At 41.1% G+C, this 20,564-nt stretch overlaps 1 protein-coding gene across 1 annotated transcript in view; it reads right to left on the bottom strand.

Moving 5' to 3' along the window:
• BNC1 (basonuclin zinc finger protein 1) overlaps positions 1 to 20,564 on the bottom strand; it is a 77,411-nt gene that overhangs the window by 22,166 nt on the left and 34,681 nt on the right. The gene's annotated exons all lie outside the window — the stretch shown is intronic.

The raw sequence follows: 20,564 nt of genomic DNA, 5'->3' as shown, positions 1-20,564 counted from the left end.
GGCTCCATTCCTGAGTTAGAACAGGATTTTTTGTTGTAATCGTCTCTCACCTATTTAAAAAACAAAGCAAAACCATGAAGAAAACGGTCCCCCCTTCTCCCTCTCCTCTAGTTTTGCCTCTTCTACACTATTTCTTATATTATTTCTAACGCAGGAACACCCGTACTGTGCCCAGAGATATAGGTGAGTAGGTCATGTGGAAGTCGGTGGGGATCCTTTCAGGAACACACCGGGACAACATCTGACCGCAGGAATACCTGCAATCCCATCGGGAAGGCAGCAGGAAGTCAGCCGTCTTCTCCCTACAGCCATCTAACACAACTAATTATTGCTGGGTAATTTGTCGTCTTCTAATCCTATTTACTATTTGCTAGATACATGCACAGTGCTTAAAGAGAGAACCTAATTGCTTCTTACTAACTACTAGAGTAAAGTCAAGGTTAACTCCATGGCAGTAAATGGGATTATGCTGGGATAAACCCGGAGCGACATCAGAATCTGGTCCCATAGAGCACACCACAAAGCAGACGCTATCCCTGAATCCCTGGGTTTCTCCACCTTGTACCTTATTTCTCCCACTGAGCTATTTAACAAGACTGAAAAATCAGAGAGGGGGATTTAGTTCCACACTGTCTGCCAGACACTTCTGCCAAAAAATGCTGGTGTGCGCGTGTGAAGAGTCAACCGCTGCGGGCTCCCGGTCCTCACCCGACCAAGCTCTGCACTGGGGCTCCACGGCCACTTCTTGCACGGGGACGGGACCCCAGGACAATTTTGGGCAGATGATCAGCAGCTTTGTGAACTGCAGGAACTGGCTTTCTTAACGAGCAGGAAAAGTGCCTGAAAAGTCATGGCCGGCATCATGCTATCTGACTTGACTCTTAGGAGCAGGGTTTTAGAAGGATTCATTTTGTAATGAAGACAAAACCTAACTGTTCTCTTGTGATGATAACTCAAAGCCAAAGGCAATCCTTATTACTAAAAATCATATTTCTTTCTTAATGACACAAACAACACTGGCAAATGTTATAACCAAGAACGTGTCTACCTGACCGAGAACTCTGCAACAGAAGGGGGAAGAACGGCTTAAGATTATATAAACTGCCAGAAGGTCTGAATTTACTGCAAAACGGTAAGTGACTAAAACTTAGATGTGTGGAGAGCTGTTCTCCCCTCTAGCCAGTTACCAGGAAGAACCTGTTTATTAGCTATCTCCCATTTGCCTGGAAGATGCTTAATTCTTATTTAATGGGCTAACTATCCATAACAAACAATTTAAGACCAATTTACTTTTTTCTTAATTAATTATCTACAAACAGTCTTTTATTTTAAGCCTTATTTTCATTATTCAAGCTTTTTAAATGAATATTTTATGGGAACATATTCCAGTCTTGCTCTTTTTAAACTATTCACTATTACTGATCAGTGATATCTGTTCTCCTTTCAGTAAAATCCAACGATCTCTGGCACAACATGACACGTGCTAGACAATTTGTATCAATACATGAACTGTTACAGAGGTACTAGCACACAAACAGAGTTTTCCAGTAATTTCCACTGAGTCATGGGTCAAGCTTGTTTTGCAGAATGGTTATCAAGATGGGACTTGAAGAATGACCAAAAAGAAAACCGGAGAGCGACTCCCCTAACTCCCCTTCCAGCAGTAAAATCTAGTGGAAACGCAGCTCCTCAGGGAGGGAAACGGGCTTCGGGACAGAGCACCAGGCTCGGGTCAGAGGCCTTGGTGCCGTTCAGGGCTCTGCCACTGAGGTCCTATGTGACCTTAGGCAAGTTATTTCAACTCCAATTCCTGTTTCCCTGCTTCTGCTTTGCCTTATTTTACCTATTTGAGTTGTAAGCTCTCTGAGGAACCAATGCCATCCTACTGCGTTCTCAGGGACAACACCGAGGCCAAAGGAAAGAGGTTCCCAGGCCTGAACTCCACTGAAGTCCTATAACGCTGAGACCTAGAATCAAGATGCAACAACGCAGCCTGAGCAAAGCTGCTTTCTCGCCCTGTGAGCCCCAGCCTGTTTCCTCTCCTCCCCTGCCTCAGCCCGTGTTCAGAGCAGCATGAACATTAGAGGATGCAGGGCAGACTGTGAACTCCTTAAACTACTTACTAAATACAAAAGTATTCAGTTTTGAGAAGGGCCCCAACACACAGAATTGGCTAAAGGCAGAAAGCTGCTGCTCTTACCTGATTGCATTATCTAGGATTTAAAAGAAAAAGATATATATTAATCATAAGGAATCACTACAAATGAGACTGTGTGATACTGTACAAAAATGCAATACAAACCCAATGAAAAGATTTCTCCTAACTTTTAAATTTCAATTGTCATCTAAATTTTGGTGGTTGATCCCAGAAAGAAAAACATAATTTAAAAAATAGTTAAAAAAGAAAAAAAAATCAAGCACTGACTAAATGTTAGAAATAAGTTCGGGTTCTGCTACTGCTGCTGCTTTCTGCATGCAAACAGACACAAAATTTCCTTAACTACACACCGCCTGCCTCAGATTCTTGCTGCTAGAGTTAGCTGCAAAATGAGGTTAACCTCTGTGTCCTGCCTGCTTGGCCTAAATTCCAAACATAATACACTATGTCCCTCTTAAATCAGTGCTGGCAAAGATCTTGGCACTAATTTGATGGTCTGTTCACTTACCGCCTTGGAGAGATGTGTGGATTAAACATTTCACCTCAAAAAAGACATGTGAACTAATGGTCAGGCCCATGATCATACAGATGAACAGCAGGTCACCTTTCAGTGAGAAAACCCAACAGGAGGAGGAATTACACATTGTCCAGAACCAAAGGGACCCAAGAACACAGGGGGGTAAGAGAGGAAAAAGGGAACAGACCTTGAAAATGAAAGAACTGAGGTTCTGCCAGCAGGACAAACGCATCTGTGGGTCTCGGACTCAGAAGTTTTGCAGGCACAGTGGTTTTAAAAATCTAATGAATCTTTGCACATGAAGATGAAAATAGTTTTGAAATGAGTGTGCTAGAACACAGGTTTTAAGCACTAGTCAAATTACAAATAGGCCTGCTTAAGTCATAAACCTCACAAGAAAGTTTCTCAAGATCTGTGGAAGGTTCAAGTATGGTGCTCCACCTGTTTTCTCACCTAAGCAATAGAGAAACCCAGATCTCTTGTTCAGTAGTTCCACGCAGGCTGATTCTGTAAAGTGGCCCAAGCAGACACGCTGAGCTATAGTGTCCAAAACTGTTTTGCACAAACATTTTACTCAGTGTTTAAATGTTGAACCCTAACTTGCTATTTATACCCCCATTTAGTGTCATTCAACAAAAAGAACCCCATGAAAATACAAAGTTTATTACTATCTCCATCTGCACTCCTGCTTCAGTATAAATTTTGATACTGATCACTGTATTACTCAAGTTCACTGGTATTTTGAGCTCGAGAGGAAAAGGGAACACTGGCCATTACAAAATGAGAATGTTTAGAATAGTGCTTATTGCAGACCCAAAAAGGAATCGCCAGTACCAGATCATACCACAGATCCCTCCCAGTTATCCCACCTCTCTACTGAAACAGGCACTAGAATCAAGAAACCCTGTGATTAACAGTTATAAAACAACTGGCCTGAATAGGAAATTTCTTTTTAACATTTATCAGTTACTGGTTTATGCCACAATATATTATTTTTGAAAAATTTGTTTCTATAAAAGTTTGCTATCTAGTATAGTTTAATTTTTTAAAAGCTATATTTACATATTGCTGATCCTTTTTCAAGCTCAAGTTCTCAGCATGAATGGTACCATATTTATACTCCATAGCTTAATTATGCATTGTGCAGAAAGAGCATTTCACTACACTGGTTTTAAAACATGCTGCTTTAAAATGTCAAAGAGAATTAACCAAGGACTTGATTTGATTTCTGTGCTAATCACTGTATTTGTTCATGTCATATCTTTTTAGTAATTGAGGTGGTCCTGTTAACCTTCCTACCAAAGCCTTCCCCTTCTTCCAATGATTTTTTTACAATTGTATACTTCTCCTATTTCCATTCTTCATTCTTTGCTTCTATCTTTTTGGAGGTATCTTAGGATCACCAGAACCTACCTCTTCAGGCAGGCTTATTATATTTTTTTGGAGTGCCTTACAATTCAGAGTCCTAATGAGTCTAAAACATGCATCCTCCCTGCAAGCAGCATTCCTTCTGTACTCACTCCAACCTCTCCAGGTTTTTAATAAACACCATCTGACCCAACGTGGAGCCTGGAGCATCCAACTTAACTATTAGCCATTTGCAAACTCACTGATTGTTCCTATTCTTTGTTCTCTTTCTGCCAGTTTATAATGTAAAGCTAAATACTTTACCTTTCACCTTCTTGCTTAATGACTACTTTGTAATGCTTGGATTTCAATATGTATATCCAAAGAGTAGAAGAAAAAAAATTATAAAGAGCTTACATAGTGACATTATCTTCTTTATAATGTTTTGTAAAGCAGATCAACCTCCACAGAATTCATACTTCAGGGAGAAGGAGAGGGCTTCACCGTCCAAATCTGTATTTAGAACCAAGGCTTTTGCAAAAGGCCAAAAACGAAAGCCAACTGTGAAGCTGTCTAACTCCTAGAAATACATCTATTTAAAAACACAGAAATACAGGCATTGTGCATATATACACAGCAAATATAAAGACTGGAAAAGTTGTTATAAACATATGATGAGCAACACATTGCTATTCAAGGTAAGCATAGTTAAGTGACCTCCCTGAATAGGAACAGTTTTAGACATACACTTACGCACCTTTCTGTCCCCCCACCCCGAGCCTGTGAGAAAGAGGCCTGGCTTACCCACTGATTCTCCCCCCGACTTTTTTTTTTTTTTTTTTTTTTAACTGCAATGGAATAGATAGCTTCCATCTAAATGGATGGCAAAAGGCTGCATCATTTTGCCATATATTAATGATAGGGTTTTGCAGTTGGGTGGGATACCAACAGCAAGGAATAAGTTAGGGACATCAATCAGATAGGGACATACAGTCAACTACATAGGTAACCAGCCATATACAATACCTACACATATACGTACATATCCATCCAACTAGAGATATCACTCTGAAGAGGAGGAGTGGAAGGCTACAGCAAAGAGGAAATACAACTCTTGGACATCTTCCTTTGCGTGGCCGGTCTGGTTTGGGGTGGACTAGCACAAAGCTGCTAACATAGGATATGAACCAGGAACCTTTTGGGCTCAAAAAAAAGTGTTATCAAGTGAAATGCTATTTTCCAATCTTATCTAATAGCTATACATTAATGGGAACTGAGGCTTTTCATTGTCAGAGATTAAGGTGGGGGTATTTGCTACCGATTTCCCTTTCTGCAGTTTTACAGACTGCCCTCTCACCTTGTGAGTCTTACACGTGTGGAGTTCAAAACATTTAATTGCTCGCTGTATTATTAAGGAATCTACTTTGTCAAACTGCAGCTCATAACAATGCAAGTCTCTTACAGCAAATCACTTCTGATACTGATGTTTCTCAGAGGTGCAGCATTTAATCCTCAAATTACAACGCAAGTTTTAACAGGCAGATTCTGTCTGTCGCTGAGATTTAGTAATTAACAACAACAAAAATTCAACCCCCTTCCTAGCACTAATGGTTTATCAAAACACCACCAGTAATTTCAGCTAAGGTAGAGTGATGCCCCAAGCGGGAGTACCACGGGGAGAAAGACGTGTCTGCGCTATCTGATCTGAAGCGCCTAGGCAGGATTGCAGACGCTGCGCTGTCACGAACGGCAGAGGCAGTAACCGGGCTTCTGCCCCCGGGCCGAAGGGCGTGACATGGGGCTAAAGGCGTGTCCAAGTCGGGATAAAACGTTTGCCATAAAACTGGCAGCAATTCATATTCACATGGTTAAAGAAAACGAGAGTCTGCAGAATGATACCTGAAACATTAATACACTTGCCATTTTTTGTTTTTCCACCAAAGATGGTTGAGTCCTACGAATATAGGAGACACTTTACCTACAGTAACAAGCTTTGTATTTATTTTCACAGCCTCCAGCACTTTCCTTGCATTTTTTTGTTCTTTAATACCAGGTAGTGGTTTTCAGCTGTTTAAGCCATGGCATATAATAACCGATGAGTAATATAGCAGTAATACCAGTGGTGGCAATTTTGCTTTGTTTCATGGGAGTGCTGGAGTATTACACAGATGACTAGGACATGTCTCAGTGGCAGACTGATAAAATGAAAGATGAATTTTCCCTGCCTACAAGTGTTGCCATGTTTGAATCATAAAAATCACCCAGGTTATAGGGCACATTTATTTTCCAGGTAACGAAATGAAAGCAAAAATTCTACATTTTGAAATGAATTTTTGCATGAAGACTTGTTGCTATAACAATTACGAAATCCCATCTGCAGAAGATTTTCTCAAGCTCTTGAGCTACCCAGGTCTGGTTTGCCATGACTGAGCTCTACCACCATGCCTCAAATACGGACAGCACTGCTAGGACGATCCGTGTTCATTATGGATGGACATGTACCAACTCTCCCACTTGGCGGAATATTAATCTTACAATTTATGCTTTAGTCAGAACTTCTGTTCTCACTTACCTTTTTCCATTTACATCCCTTCTTGTTGACTAGGAAGAAGGAATTCCTATTTTACAATGACATTCCAAGAAACTTCCTTAAACTGGTTCCCTATCTTTCACTTAGCAGGTTCCCTTTAACCCGCTTCATTAGCCCACTCCAAACATGTCCAGGTTCTTTTTATGTCTAAAATGCGTGTTGAACTTTAAAAGTTTATCCAGCAGTGAAAGCAGCAGGTATAGCAATGTCCTGGAGTAGCATCCGACTACCCCCTTCAAGTGGGCTACCACATCAATACCAGGATGGTTTTCAGTGAGCTGTTTTTAATGGACAGCTCCCAGGTGACACCAGACACTGCTGCTGCAGCCGCCGCAATATCGTACATCCTTGATTGAACTTTGATTAATTTTCCAGACTTTCAGAGCCTGTGGCAAAAGGATCCACAGCGGTAGCTGCAGCCATTAACTCCATCTTTTGCGATTTCTCCTTCTTCATTATGTTTGGGTCTTGATTGAACTTTGTTCCAAGTTAGTAGCTTTTGGCTATGGCCATGGGAGATAACACTTCAGCAATGGAGTGCAGCAGGATAATAAGTGAGAAAGCTCGCAGTGATAAAGCTGCATGGCTACGTGGTGGTAGCTTTGGATATACCTCAGTGCTGCGAGTGGTGTTAACAAAAGCTTGGAGTCCTGGCCAAGCCCAGTCTAAACCACATAAGCAATCACTTCATGCAACCATATGCCAAATGTTTTCCAACATTTGACTGTGCACATTGGAAACTATTTTGTTATACCGGACAAATTCAAAGTTGCTGCATTCAAAATGAATAAAAATACCATTTCTGGGCAATGCCAGAACATAACAGAAGCATTTGTTTAAAATACATGAACAGTCCCAGTGGCTTCAAAAGATTATTTGGAGAGTATGCTGCTAAATGGCGCGAGCAACTCGCTCACTATTTGTCTACTCAATATGACAACTTTATAACATATAGTCAACCCAGTGTTTGTTATATTATCTTATCCAAAAAAGATCTTCACCAGCAGCAAGGACAGACCTTCAAGTTCTTGGGGAAAATTAAAAACAACAATACAATATTGAAAATAATGTTACACTGAACTTTTCCAAATGATCCTTCAATGGACCATTACCTTACTCTCTCCCTCATTTTGAGGCACAGAAAAAAACATCTGAATACTCTGCTAGTAAAGTGACATTTCGACCCTAACAAATTACTTCAAAGATTAAAAGAAAAAATCAGAGGTTTCCTACTCTTTTTAAAGTTATTTTTTCAATCTGTCATTGTGATACATTCTTAGAATCACTTATCTCTAGTTAGTTTTATTGCCTGCTGTTGATATTTGCCTGTGGTGGTATACAGAAGTGGTATACAGAGGTGGCTGCAGCAACCTGTAGAAATTTTTGCCAGAACTTACAAATGGTGTATAAAAGCTCATTTTGGAGCCTGCAAACTGAAATTAACTGATGCGAAAAATATTAAACTATTAAAGTTGATTCAAATCCACTATGAATCAAAAATATACATGATGTTTCCATAACATCTGACACAAAGGGGCTTTGTCCCTAGAAGAGGCCTCTGGGCACTTCTGCGATATGAGCAATAATAGATTTGTCTCTGTGAAGCTTTGAGTTATTGCGGCACTTCCAATACAGACAACCTTTGAAATAATTGAAAATATGGAAATAAAAACAACCTTTTAAAAATAGAATACATAAATATACAGACACACACATACATAGATACATATACATACATACATATATAAACCCTCTTCCTTGCTTTAACCCTTTTATTCACTGCCAAGAATAGCTGGCTGAGGAATCGGCATCTGCCCCGAGCTCTCATTTCCTTCCCGACGCTGCCTTGCCCCATTGCCCAGGCAGCCTCCGCGGCTCCCTTCCCTCGGCGCAGCCTTCCTCTGAACCGAGGACGCAGAAGAGCCTTCCTTCCAGCCTGCAGCCTCTCCCAGCTTACAGATGCCCCCATTTTCCAGCCCGTCTCCTTCTCCTGCCAATCCCTTTCTCACCGATCATCCCAACAGCAGACTGCTGATATGGAAAACCTGAATCTGTCTGCTGCCTGCTATTTTCTCATGCAGCATTAATAATTACCTGTATAAAAGTCTGTTATTAGCTTAAACGTGTTCCGACTGGACCCAAACTCCTTGGCAGTGCAAGCTGGATGACCTGGACACCAGACTTGGGGAAAGTGGCCAGGATGCTAATTTGGACTGATAGCAAGTTTGGGAACTACATAACTTGTGGAAACATTTGAATGTAACAAAAAGTAGGTGGCAGTTCAAGAAACCTGCAGTTGGTACAAATAAATGTCGTGTTAGACAGTAAGCCCCTAAAATTTTTGTGCTCAAAATGCACTTGAATAAGCAAAAGCCTATTTTAGGGTGAGACTGGAGCTGCCCTGTTAATAACTTAGAAGCACCAGACTGGTTACTGGGGCTCTCTCTCCATTAATATACTGGTTTAAAATAATAGGGGAGTATGCATAGCACGAAAAGGAAAAGAGGAAAAACGCTATAAGACCAACCACTTTTTAGTGGACACTTGGGATTTTCTTGGAGGAACACCAGGCCCAGAACGAGGTGGGAAAACATACAATTAAAAGAACTACAGCAGGTGTAAAACAGAAGTCTCTTATGAAGCAGCGGTTTGGGGTGCGACGTGTGCAGGAGGCTGACTGCCGGGCAGACACAGCAGCGATTGAAGACGCAGGCCTGGCAGGATTACCGCGCGGGGGTAATGAGCCTGAAGGTGTACTGAACACACGTGTAGTCTGTGTGATTTTTCCACAAACCACCGTCTCTCTTTTATATTGTCCTAATGTTAAAATAAACCATGTTCCGGTGGTAGGTAGGATGCTACGTTACTTACTGCCACCGGCCTCGGGCTCCCAGAGAGGAGAGCGGAGTGGTCCTTGCCCCGCAGGACGCCCGGAAGACTACCCTCCAGCAGCCCCTCCTGAAGCTGCATGGGGTTAATGGGAGTTCAGGATTACTTTTGATGCCTTTTTCAATGACTTGGACAGGTGGCCCCTCCTGCTGAGGGGCTCCGCGAGCTAAGGGACTCCATCCTGCCTTTGCACGGGCCAGCAGCACTTGTGCCACTGGCTTCAAGGGAAGCAGGATCAAGGCCTCTAGCAGCAACCGTGAGACCTTTTTATTAGTCTGGCCACATGTCTTGTTCCAAAGCCCCTGGCTTGTCATAAATTTCTTTGCATTAACTCTTCATCCAGATATGGCTCTATCATACTCAGCTTACCCAGATTATTAAGAAAATATTCTTTTCAGCCTCTCTCTTCTGCAAGCAGAAGACACAGCACGGCACCCAGCTTGTGCGACCCTGGAGTAAAGGAGCACTAAATCTCTACCTCAGTTAGACGAAAATCCGAATAGGGTAAAAACATTAAGCTCAGCATAAGTATTTAATGGTATCTTCTTTTGAAATCATCCATGCTAAAATGAGGCAATGATACAGTCAGAGCAGTCTTTACTAGAAAACTGTTGTAAATTATAAATAGAAATTGAATATTTAGCCTGATCTCTAATTTTCTCCATAGCAAAGAAGGACTGCTAAGAAAGAAGTGCCTTTTTGAACTCTGTATATATTCAAATCCTCATAGGTAGAAATCAGTTTAGTTCCAAGAAATGCAATTTATACCAGACCTGTAATAAATTCCATATACCTCTGAGGCAATTTTTTTCAAGTGATCTCAAAATATTTTATTAAAAAACACCAGTAAAACAATACAACCCTCACTGTAAGCTTAGCATTATCTCCTTTTTGCAAACTGGTAAATTTGTGATTTACCCAAAGTTATATAATAATCCTGTGACAGAGCCAGCCTGTCATTCAGTCAGTACTGTGGCTTCATCATCTTCCTAAGAATAGCACTTTCTTATGACCACCAATTTAGCAAGACAGCGACAACTGCTATTTATAAAAATAGGAGAGTATAGGCACAATCTTTGTTTTTGCAAACTCCTCCTCTATAGACTTAGAAAAAGACATGTTTGGGCAGAACCATCATATTATACTGGGCAGTAAAAAGAAATAGTAGAGCCTTTGCAATACATCTATTCAAAAAATTGGCTTCTTTAGAAAGCTCTTAAAACTCATTTCGAGCCTTAGAAATTGTGCATGCTGTTTATCAAGATGTTTTCTCCATACTCCAAACTACATTATTTGGATGACATTCATTTCGAAGCATCATCCTCACAGAACGTGAAATTTGTGTTTACAGAGAAGAGGGATGCAAGCTACTTTTATATACAGTTTTTGTGATGTAAATAAGCTGTAGGAAAGCCACTTTGCGAAAAAGCTGGTATTTGGTGCTTCTTTAGTCTAATTAGTCAATGCTTTGCAAAGCCCAGCCATTAGCAATGGGACATGCTGCTCATTTTACTTACCGATTAAAGTGTTGCATCATGACTAGCCAGTCACAATTAGAAAAAACTGGCACAATGAGCGTAAGTAAACATGCTCTGTGATCAGGAATATATCAGATATCTACTTTATTACATCACTAGTAAATAAGCACAGTATGAACCAACGTTCATCAACGGCTTGTACTTTGCAAACCCCAAGGCAACTACCAACTGTACCCAGGACTTCCAATTACCAGCTGGCCTCTTACCATCTCCTGCAAGCTCTGAACACTCTGCTAACTTTGAAATGTGGCTGAAAAATAAATGAGCCGATAAAATAACAGTAATCTGGAGAAGAGACAGACAACCGTATTAAAAAGCAATTGCTCATCCCTTCTGAAATCACCAGGTTTCTTTACCAAGCGCAAGTATTACCAAAACACACGCACAGGAACACAGAGGGATGCCAGACCCGGTGCCCCCCTCACCCCCCCGTGATGCTTTAGAGGAAAATACACCCAGTTGCCAGCGTCAGTACTTCTTACCAAGTAGTTAGCGCCGCGCAGAATGAGTGACATTTGCACTGATCAACATTAACTTAGTTATAAGTTTTTACCATCTTTTTCTTAATCACTGCATTAAAAAAGTAAACTTCGTTTTCACTTAATGTTAAAAGATTATCAAGTTATTTTCCAAGTGCAGTTAGGATAATTCATTTGCACAGCTCTCGATAATTTAATTTAGGGTCAAACAAACAGTTTAATCTGTCTCAAAGAGGTTTTATATCATAGTCAGATGGCTTCTTTAAAGTTGAAGAAGTTAAAGCTGAATAAGTTTAATGTTAAAAAAAACTATGAAGTTACTGTGTGTCACTTCTAAAAATTTTCACCCCACAGACATAACTGACACAAATGATCCAGATGTTTGATGTCACTGAACCTGCAGTTAAAAACAAATGAAAAACCTTCATCCAGGAGAGAAAGGTTTTCTCTGCTTCTTCTGAAGTTGATTCCCTGGCTCCTAAGTCAGCAAAACCCAGAGACGCCAGCAGAGAGGAAGCAGATTTTTAAGATTATGCTGACTTTCAGCATTAAGGAGAGGCATCAGATGGGCATGCTGGGGTCTGCAGGCAACGACGAGGTACGCGCGCCTCCCTACACTATCCTAACTGGTACCCAGATCTAGATCTGGAGAGACAACCTTGGGAAAAACATGTTCTTTTCGTGGCTCACCCAAATCCTTGGCTTTCCCTGATCCTGTTGAATATGACTGCATTTACAAACAAACAAAACAAAACACCAAAGAGAGAAAAAAGAGACCGAGACGGCAGTCTCAATGATGTGTACACCTTTCCACATGAGTACTAAACCAAATCCACATGGGAGCTAAACTGAGACCTATCAACTTGCACTTCTACGTGGAGGAACAGTTTCCAGTCATTATTGCTGGAGTAAAAGCAAGACACGGAAATCCACCCTGTTTAAAAGTTACCTGTATTGTGATTTTTGAAATTTATTCTGCTGTGCAGTGATCTGTAGAATGAGCCACAAATCAAGCTTTAAATGCCAAAATTTTGTTTCTGTGGAACAATGATGGGTTTTGTCTGTAAAAGGTTTATTTCGTCTGTGTACAGCAACACCAACACAAAGCAGAACAAATGCCACATGCTTCTGCGTCCACCTGCGCTGCCATGCAAGTGATTTAAGCACTCTCAATTACACCTGGAGGCACCAATGATCAATTAAGACAAGGTAAGAACAACATGAGGGTGGACTTCTAAGTGAAGTTAGGAAGGTTTTGGTGAACCATTAAACATCCTTGTGCTTATGGGCTCTTATTTTAGCATCTGTAAAGGAGCCTAAGGCCCTCTATTCCCTATAATCACATTGCCATCAGTAAGGCTAAAACACCAGCTTGTTACGTTTGGTGGCAGTAATACCCAACACTGACTACAAAGCTGCCTGGAAAAGGGAATCAAGGCAAGATTTTCTTTCCATAACTCCACTGAAAAAACAGGATTATTTTATTATTATTTTTTGGAAGTTCACTTCCTAAACCATATGCCACTTTGCCAAAGTTTTTCTGTTGTGCTAAAACACACACACACACACACACACACACACACACACACACACACACACACCCCTGTAAAATGAATGAGCCCATTGCAAAGCAGAGCCCTGGGCAGCTGTTTGCACCCCAGAGAAGTTCGCTTTCTTCCATCCTCACTATTGTGTTTGTAAATCTGGCTGGAAAGCCTGGATACATACTTTGACCTGCAGTGTCACATTAAGAGGCAGGTAGCATTCACCCATACATTCATTTTCCCATGCCTGACAAAGACAGGGGACATGATGAAACAATCTGATCATGACTCATTTCAGATTAGCTACAAGAGACTGTCTTTTGGCTACAGAAGTATTTGGAGGACTGCGTAGGAGCAGTGCCTGCTCTGCATTTGTACCGACTATTCCTGGCTTACGGATTAACACATAACAGCACTCACCCAGCGAGCTGCTTGTTTATGGCTGGGGAAGAGACCATGCAGATTCACCTTGCTTTGGTCACCTCTGCACAAGATTAATGCAGTGCATTCCTCTTAGTTGGGCTGAAAGCAGAGCAGGTGCAGAAAAGCATCTGTTTTCCCCCTGAGCAGAGAGAACCGATGTGAGCACGTAACACCTGCATCCAGGCCATTTGCTGGGTTTCTGTTACTTCTTGGAGCGATTAATTGTGCTAGAGAAGTTTTTGCTAAGTCCTGCGCAGCTCTAGATCCAATCCTCAGCGCTACCCTCCCACTGCACGTACTGTCACAGCTATTAGCATCTGCCAGGAAGCTCTTGCCGTAAGACTCTGGGGTAGGATCTCGTGGGACCGGCAGGCTCTCAACTAATAGTCTCAGCCTTTAAAATTCATTCCCTTTGGCAGCTTCCCAAAGCCAGATGCTAATGACCTTAGGCATGATGCAAGACCTTCTTATTGGTGTAAATTTTTTTTTCCTGAGGTAGCAATGCTGGACATTTCCTATCTTTGCAGAAAGTGTCCATTTAGCGTTGTAAATAACCACTGAACTGTTACAGAAATATTGTCCGAGGTCTCTGACCTCCAAACACACCGACGTGAACAGCCTACCAAATCAAGGTAACGTCATGGAATTATACCTTTCTCCGTTTAAATTCCTTTTGAAGCATATTTAAATTTAGATCCCAGTAAATTATCTGGGAGAAAAGCAGCAGCAACAGGGACAGTGTTCCTATACAAAGATACAATAAATTTCCCATGTAAGAAAAAAATATTAAAAGGATAGTGATGTTCTGTAGTAAGTGAATTTTAGTTCCAGATTTTTTTTTAAATCTTGACTATTTTTTTGATGGGCATTTTGCAACAAATCCACAAACGCTGTCTACAAACTTTCTTAAAAACGAGTTCCTGCTCAATGTTTCAGTTAACTACTGTGAACAAAACAAACCTAGCTGTGACTCGCTTGCATAAGAAAATAAGAGCAGTAAACAGGTTTTCACCTTTTTGCAGTGAACTTTAACTTTTTAAGCAGGCAGAAATCTGAACTAATTTATAACTGACATGATACAATGAAGGACTCATCCATGTTTAACACAATAGGGCTTCTCTATAATTCTAATCAGAAAGAAAGTCACTGTTTCCACTCTTTCTAAACTTCGGAGATTGGTATTTTTAAGGTGCTTTGCTTCGTTTAGGTTTATCATCACAGTTTTTGGTCACCACTGCACAAATCCTCAGTGGCAGCATTAAAAGATGCTGCAGCACTAACTAGGCGAGCACAGAACGAAGGAGAGTTTCTCACCACCCATTCCAGCAGGAAAAAGGAAATAATCACTTTCAAGGCCAGTAAGAGGAAGCAAAGTGTGTTTAAAAAAGCCCCATCCCTAGAGATTTTCACCTGCTGAGAAAAATCCATCTTTTTTTGAAAGGCCAAGTATTTCTTACAGCTACCTCTTCCTCAAATTCAGCGGGCTAACCGCATTTGTTCAGTTGCCCAAGGAACCTACACAGGTATCAACACCGGGGGCGGTTTGGAGAACACCTAATGCGATAGCTGTTTTCTGGAAATTAAAGGAGAACATGAGCTCTGCAAGTGGAGCTGAAGGACCGAGACTCGCACCGCATTTCAGCGGTGGACTCCTGCTCCCCAACAGCGAGCTTACACCAGCCTGCCTGCGCCCGGCTGCGCAGGATAGCCGGCGGTTGGCCACGCTGACGGTATTTAAGGTCTTTGCCGTGGTGGTCCCCAAAGACACGACGGGGGCTGGTCCTGCCGGGCTCTGGTGCTGGCTGGAGGAGCTGGCAGAGCCCAGGCAGGCGAGCGCTCGCTGGCAACGGGTCAACACGCTCTCTCCGACGGCACCGCCGCAGCACCCGGCGGCGTTCAGATCACTCGCCTCACTTGCGCAGTTCAGTTGTAGATACTTTCAGGGTATTTCTAATGATCTATTATTAATTGCTGAGAATTACATTCTAGTCTTACTTAAATTCAGAAGGGAGTGAAACTGTACAGCTTTCAGCTGTCAAGGGCTGTAATTCAGTACTTAAATCATATGAGTCAGAAGTTGTAAGTGGACTGATTTATACTAATTTGCACAACCTTATTCATCCAAGGGAAATCTGTAAATAATGAAAGAAAAACAGAGAAAGGACATTTGAGTAAGCTGGTATCACTAAACCAGCATACAAATTATTAAATCAATGAAATAAAGATACACTGCTATTACTATTTTAGCAAGACATTAGGCTATAAGCTCCCTGCAGATTGTGAAGAAACTGTATGGCCTTTGGAAAAGGCCAAATTAATGGAAAATTTGGATTTGTGAGCCAGATCCCTCGTATGCAGAGTGGTGCAAGTCCACGGAGGTCAGTCAAGCCGTGCTAATTCCCACTGACCGAGGGCTTTGCACCACATTTATGCAAAAGAGAGGGATACTGTTAACTCCTTATGCAAAATAAAGACCTGGCTGATCTGCAAAAGAGTCTGCTGCTCAGCTCTGAGGTTCGGGTATGCATTCCATCGCTGGGTAAAGAAAGAAAGGGGGAGAGGAGAAGAGAAGGGGGAAAAAAAAAAGAAAAAAAGAGAGAGGACTGGAAACTCCACCTGGATGCTATCAGTCTTGCCCAAGTAAACAGTCCTGACATTAGTGCTAGCCTGCTGAGTGGTACAGGTTAGGAAGGGTCACAAAGGCAGAATGGTGACCAAACTCGCCTTGAGGTGGAGATGCTCTGGAATCTGTCACACAAGCAGAGAGCTGAAAGCTCATTTTATCTAGAAGTCATTTCATTTTTAGAGTTCAAAACAATTAAAGACATTGAAAGAATTGTACAAACACAGATTATAGCGAGACAGAAACAGTCCCCTTTTTTCATATAAACATGCACTCGACTACACGCTTCGTGTGATGTGTGTTGTTCTTGAGATAACACTGCAGCACACCCATAAAGCGGCAAGAGAATTTATGAGAGATGTAGCAAAAAAATCCACCAAAAATCTACAAAATAAGTTTTCCTCATAACATCAAATGAAAGCTCACCTCCATGTAATATGATGAAATTTTTGTAAAAAAATAAAATAAAATAAATAGGCATTTAAGAGGCAAATGCAATAAAAGAAATGTAAAATTAAGTAACTGTTCTACAAGTTCCCAACAAAAGCACAAGTAAAAAAAAATTATATTGTACTATATAAAAGCACAGGTAAAAAAAAAAAAAAAACATGACACTAAAACCCTTCATGCAGATCTGCAGAAGAATTTGAGCAACAAGGGGGTCTGATCACTTCTCTCAATTAGCTTTGTTGCAGTGTTAAAGTCTGATGCTTTCATTGCCATGTCCCAACAGCTACATGAAGTCAGCACAGAAGCCCCTTGGGATAAACTTTCTTTTCACATTCAACTTAAGTCGCACCCAGAACTGCAAACCAGAGAAATATCTATTTGTATGCATTAATCACTGGGCTGTAACAACTGCTTCATGAAGAATTTCTTTACATGGCTTTAAATCCACTTGAAAACCTTATTAAGGAAAACAGCCTAGAATGATTACTCACTTGCATTTATTAGTTTAAGTTTTCTTTCTCTTCCATTTACAAAAACAGCCCTCAAAGTACAACTGAAAGCCCCAATTCCTGAAAAATAAAGTTTACCAGTAATATTTTTTTGCAAAAAGCTACATAAAATAAAGCTTTTTCCCAATACAAACTCTGAGTCCCTCCCAATGCTTTACTCTGCACCAAGGAAACAGAACAAAGGATGAATGGTATTTGCATTAAACAACAGGAGTCAGAGCGTTCACAGGTTTTGACAATTGTCCACATCTACAAGCGGGGCAGAAGGTTATGACCAACTTGGAAACGAAATGGTTAATAAATCTTAAACTGATCCTTTTCCAAGCGTGTTCAAATAACACAAGAAAAGGAAAAAAAAAGCCTCAACTGTGAAGTGAAGTTCTGAACTAATTTTACTTCTCATACTGCATGCCAGGAAGTGTATTACATGCCATTGGCGAGATACCAAACCTGTGACTCTAGGGGGATGACTGAAGGAATCCTCACAATTCTACATCTTGGAAATAAACTCTATGCTAGAAGGAAAAGCTCTGTAACGCATGCCATCTGGTACCCTTCGCCTTCTTTTTATGAAACGGGAGAAAGAGAGACTGCTTCCTCACATGTAGGCCAAGACACAGTGGGCCAAAACCAACTCTTGGTGGCAGCAGCAGAAACGGAGTAACTCTGCAGGTGCTCTTCTCACAGCTGCATCCCTGTCACAAGCATTTCCTTAAGCCTCAGGATCAATCCGAGTTACCTAAAATTTACATCAGGAAGCCTATTAGAATAACTGGGAGCATCATTTGGCCCATGAATTGCAAGAGAATAACATCTAAAGGAGAGGGTTATACTGAAGCAATTGTACCTCAATTGCTCTCAACCATTGTATGATTCTCCCTTTAAAATATCATTTGCAACATCTTAAACAAAAATTGAAGCTACAGCCAAATTGAAAGCCAAATATTTTATTTTGCCTTAAAACAAGTAAACAAAAGTTTAATTGAAATGCATATTATATTATATACAGAAAATCCAGGTAAGAAACAAGTAGTACTTCAGTGAAAGGATGTTTCAGTAACTCTTCAAGAAGAACCATTTACTTCTTTAAAGAAGATGAGAAAAAAAAAATCAAAGACAATTAAAACACCCATCCAGATAGGTAAAGAACCACCTCCCAAACACTCGTTCCCACTGCCTCGGTAAGCTGTCCCACCTACCCTTATCCTGCTACGTGTTACAGTAGTAATGGCTCGAGCCAGCGCGAGGTGGCCCCGAGGAAGCTCCCGCAGAGCGCCAAGAGGCACGTTAGGGACGCAGACGGCTCGAGCACGGCTGCCGTCCAGCTCTCCCGCTGCTGCGAGGACCTCGCAGGGCCATCTGCAGCCACCCCCCAGGCTGGGCAACCTCCAGCCTGCTCAAAGGTGAGACCAGAGCGTCTCATCTGGCTGAGGATACAGGTACTGAAGTGATCTAAAGCGACCTTCCTCGTATACGAAGTACATTGCGTATATAGTGATTTATTTGGGTCATCCATTAAATTGTTAAAGGACTTGGCCCATATAAACTGATGCTAGTGCTCAAATCCCGTGAGATAAAGAACACCTCATTTCACATTCACAATGACAGGAAATCACTAGCATAATAAAAAAATCAATAATTAATATCATAAGGCCTTGTAATACTAGTGTAGTTGGTTCCACAGTAAGTCAGTAAAAGGTATTAAGCAAACAACATTTATTTATATTACATAATATAACCATCGTTTGTAACACGACTGGGGCCTATTTTCCTCTCAGTACAAATATTTAACTCCCATTAATGTTAACAAGGGGTTACGCAGCATGTACTTTGGCAAGAGAATAAAACCTGAATTTTAACATTAATCTTAAGTAAGCTTTCAACTTGAAAGCAGCTTGGAAGTGCCTTGTATTAACACTATTTTAATTGCTTCAAAATCTGGATTTTTCTATGAATGTACATATACACAGATAAAAACAATTCATTTTAACTCTAAGTTGCACATTTTAGGGTGATGGGAAATAATTGTCTGTCACCTTTCTATAAACCGCACAGCTCGCTCTGAGAAGGCACCGTTAACAAAGACGGCGATGGAAATCTTTGAAGAACTCCACTTTTCTGAGCACAGTTTTTTCCTTTACCGTGCTTCACAGAAGCACATCAAATCGCATTTTTCACAGTAAAAACAGTGGAGGAAATTCATATTATATTTGAAAAACGCACAACTTTTTGGCATCCTGTTTTTACAATTTGGGGCATCTCCTTGTTTACACGAGCAGCCTCGCGGAAGACAGTGAGGCAACATAGATATCGAAGGCGAGTAGACTCTGGCCCTTCTCATTTTGTGAAACTGCTTTGATCACGACTCTCTCAAGACGTGATTTTAAACCCGAATGCAATTGACCGGCATTGCACCATATGTTCCTTATGTGTGAGCTCTGTCTTGTTCATTAATTTTTATGCCACTACTGTTGGAATTCAGCCAGTGTAATGTGGAGGCAATTAGCAATGTCAGAGTGTTCATGCCAGCATATAATGAGAGAGAGAGAGAAAAAGAAAGAAAGAGAGCGAGAAACGGGGAGAGAGATTACACTTCCTGCTACAGGCAAGGGTCCTCTTCAGAGGTTTTTTTTTAATGTTATTTGAAAACTGAAAGATCTAATAAAAACAGACAGGTGACAAGAAATAAAAGTCTTGTTACAGAAGTCAGATTTACTCACTTATAAAACCTCTCCTGTAGCTTTCTAATATGTTCACCCATTTTCAGAGGATGAAACTGAAGAAGCCCTGTGGCCCGATGACCTCGTCTTCTAATCTTACAAACACTGCAGTCTGCTTTAGCTCTCTATCAAAATGCTCAATTTTAGCCTGCAAAAAGAGATGCATGCATATACTAGAACACAGATGTACATTAAATAATGCACATTCTTATGACATAGCATTTACTGACCAGATCTGTAACACTGTCTTTTTTAAGAATAACTTCTTTTGCAAATCCTGCCCTGAGAGCTCTACGACACTTGCCATTTTTTGTTGCTATTTGTGCTCTTTAAATTTTCAAGGTGAGAAGCAAGAAGCATGCCCGAAGTCCCGAGGAGCACTGGAGACCCCACCGAAGCATCCCCCTCTCCCCACTCTGTGCACACCCCCCTGCCTTCCTCCTCCTGTGAGGAAATGGACCACTGGTACGATACAATTTCTGCCTTATCTCAGGACAAACGTGCACTCAGCACAAAGGCAGCAAAAATTCTGCAATATTAGAAGCCACGTGCCTGTAAATCCAAAATTAGAGCCCCACTAGAGTTATGCCTCTCACATCTTCCTATTGAGCTCCTTATTCTAGTATTCTCCCATGAGACAGAAGATTAAAACAAAACACTATGTACATAGAAACCCCTCTGCAGTCCAAAAGACTTGACAGAATCCTTTTTCATGGTTAAGCATCTGCATGGAATAGCTATATGCGTGTTTACAAAGCAGATAACTCAGAAAACCTG

Source organism: Dromaius novaehollandiae, chromosome 10 (assembly GCF_036370855.1).
Source record: "Dromaius novaehollandiae isolate bDroNov1 chromosome 10, bDroNov1.hap1, whole genome shotgun sequence".
NCBI classification, from domain to species: domain Eukaryota; kingdom Metazoa; phylum Chordata; class Aves; order Casuariiformes; family Dromaiidae; genus Dromaius; species Dromaius novaehollandiae.
Note: the sequence above shows the minus strand (reverse complement) of the source record. Positions and strands in the feature narration are given on the sequence as shown.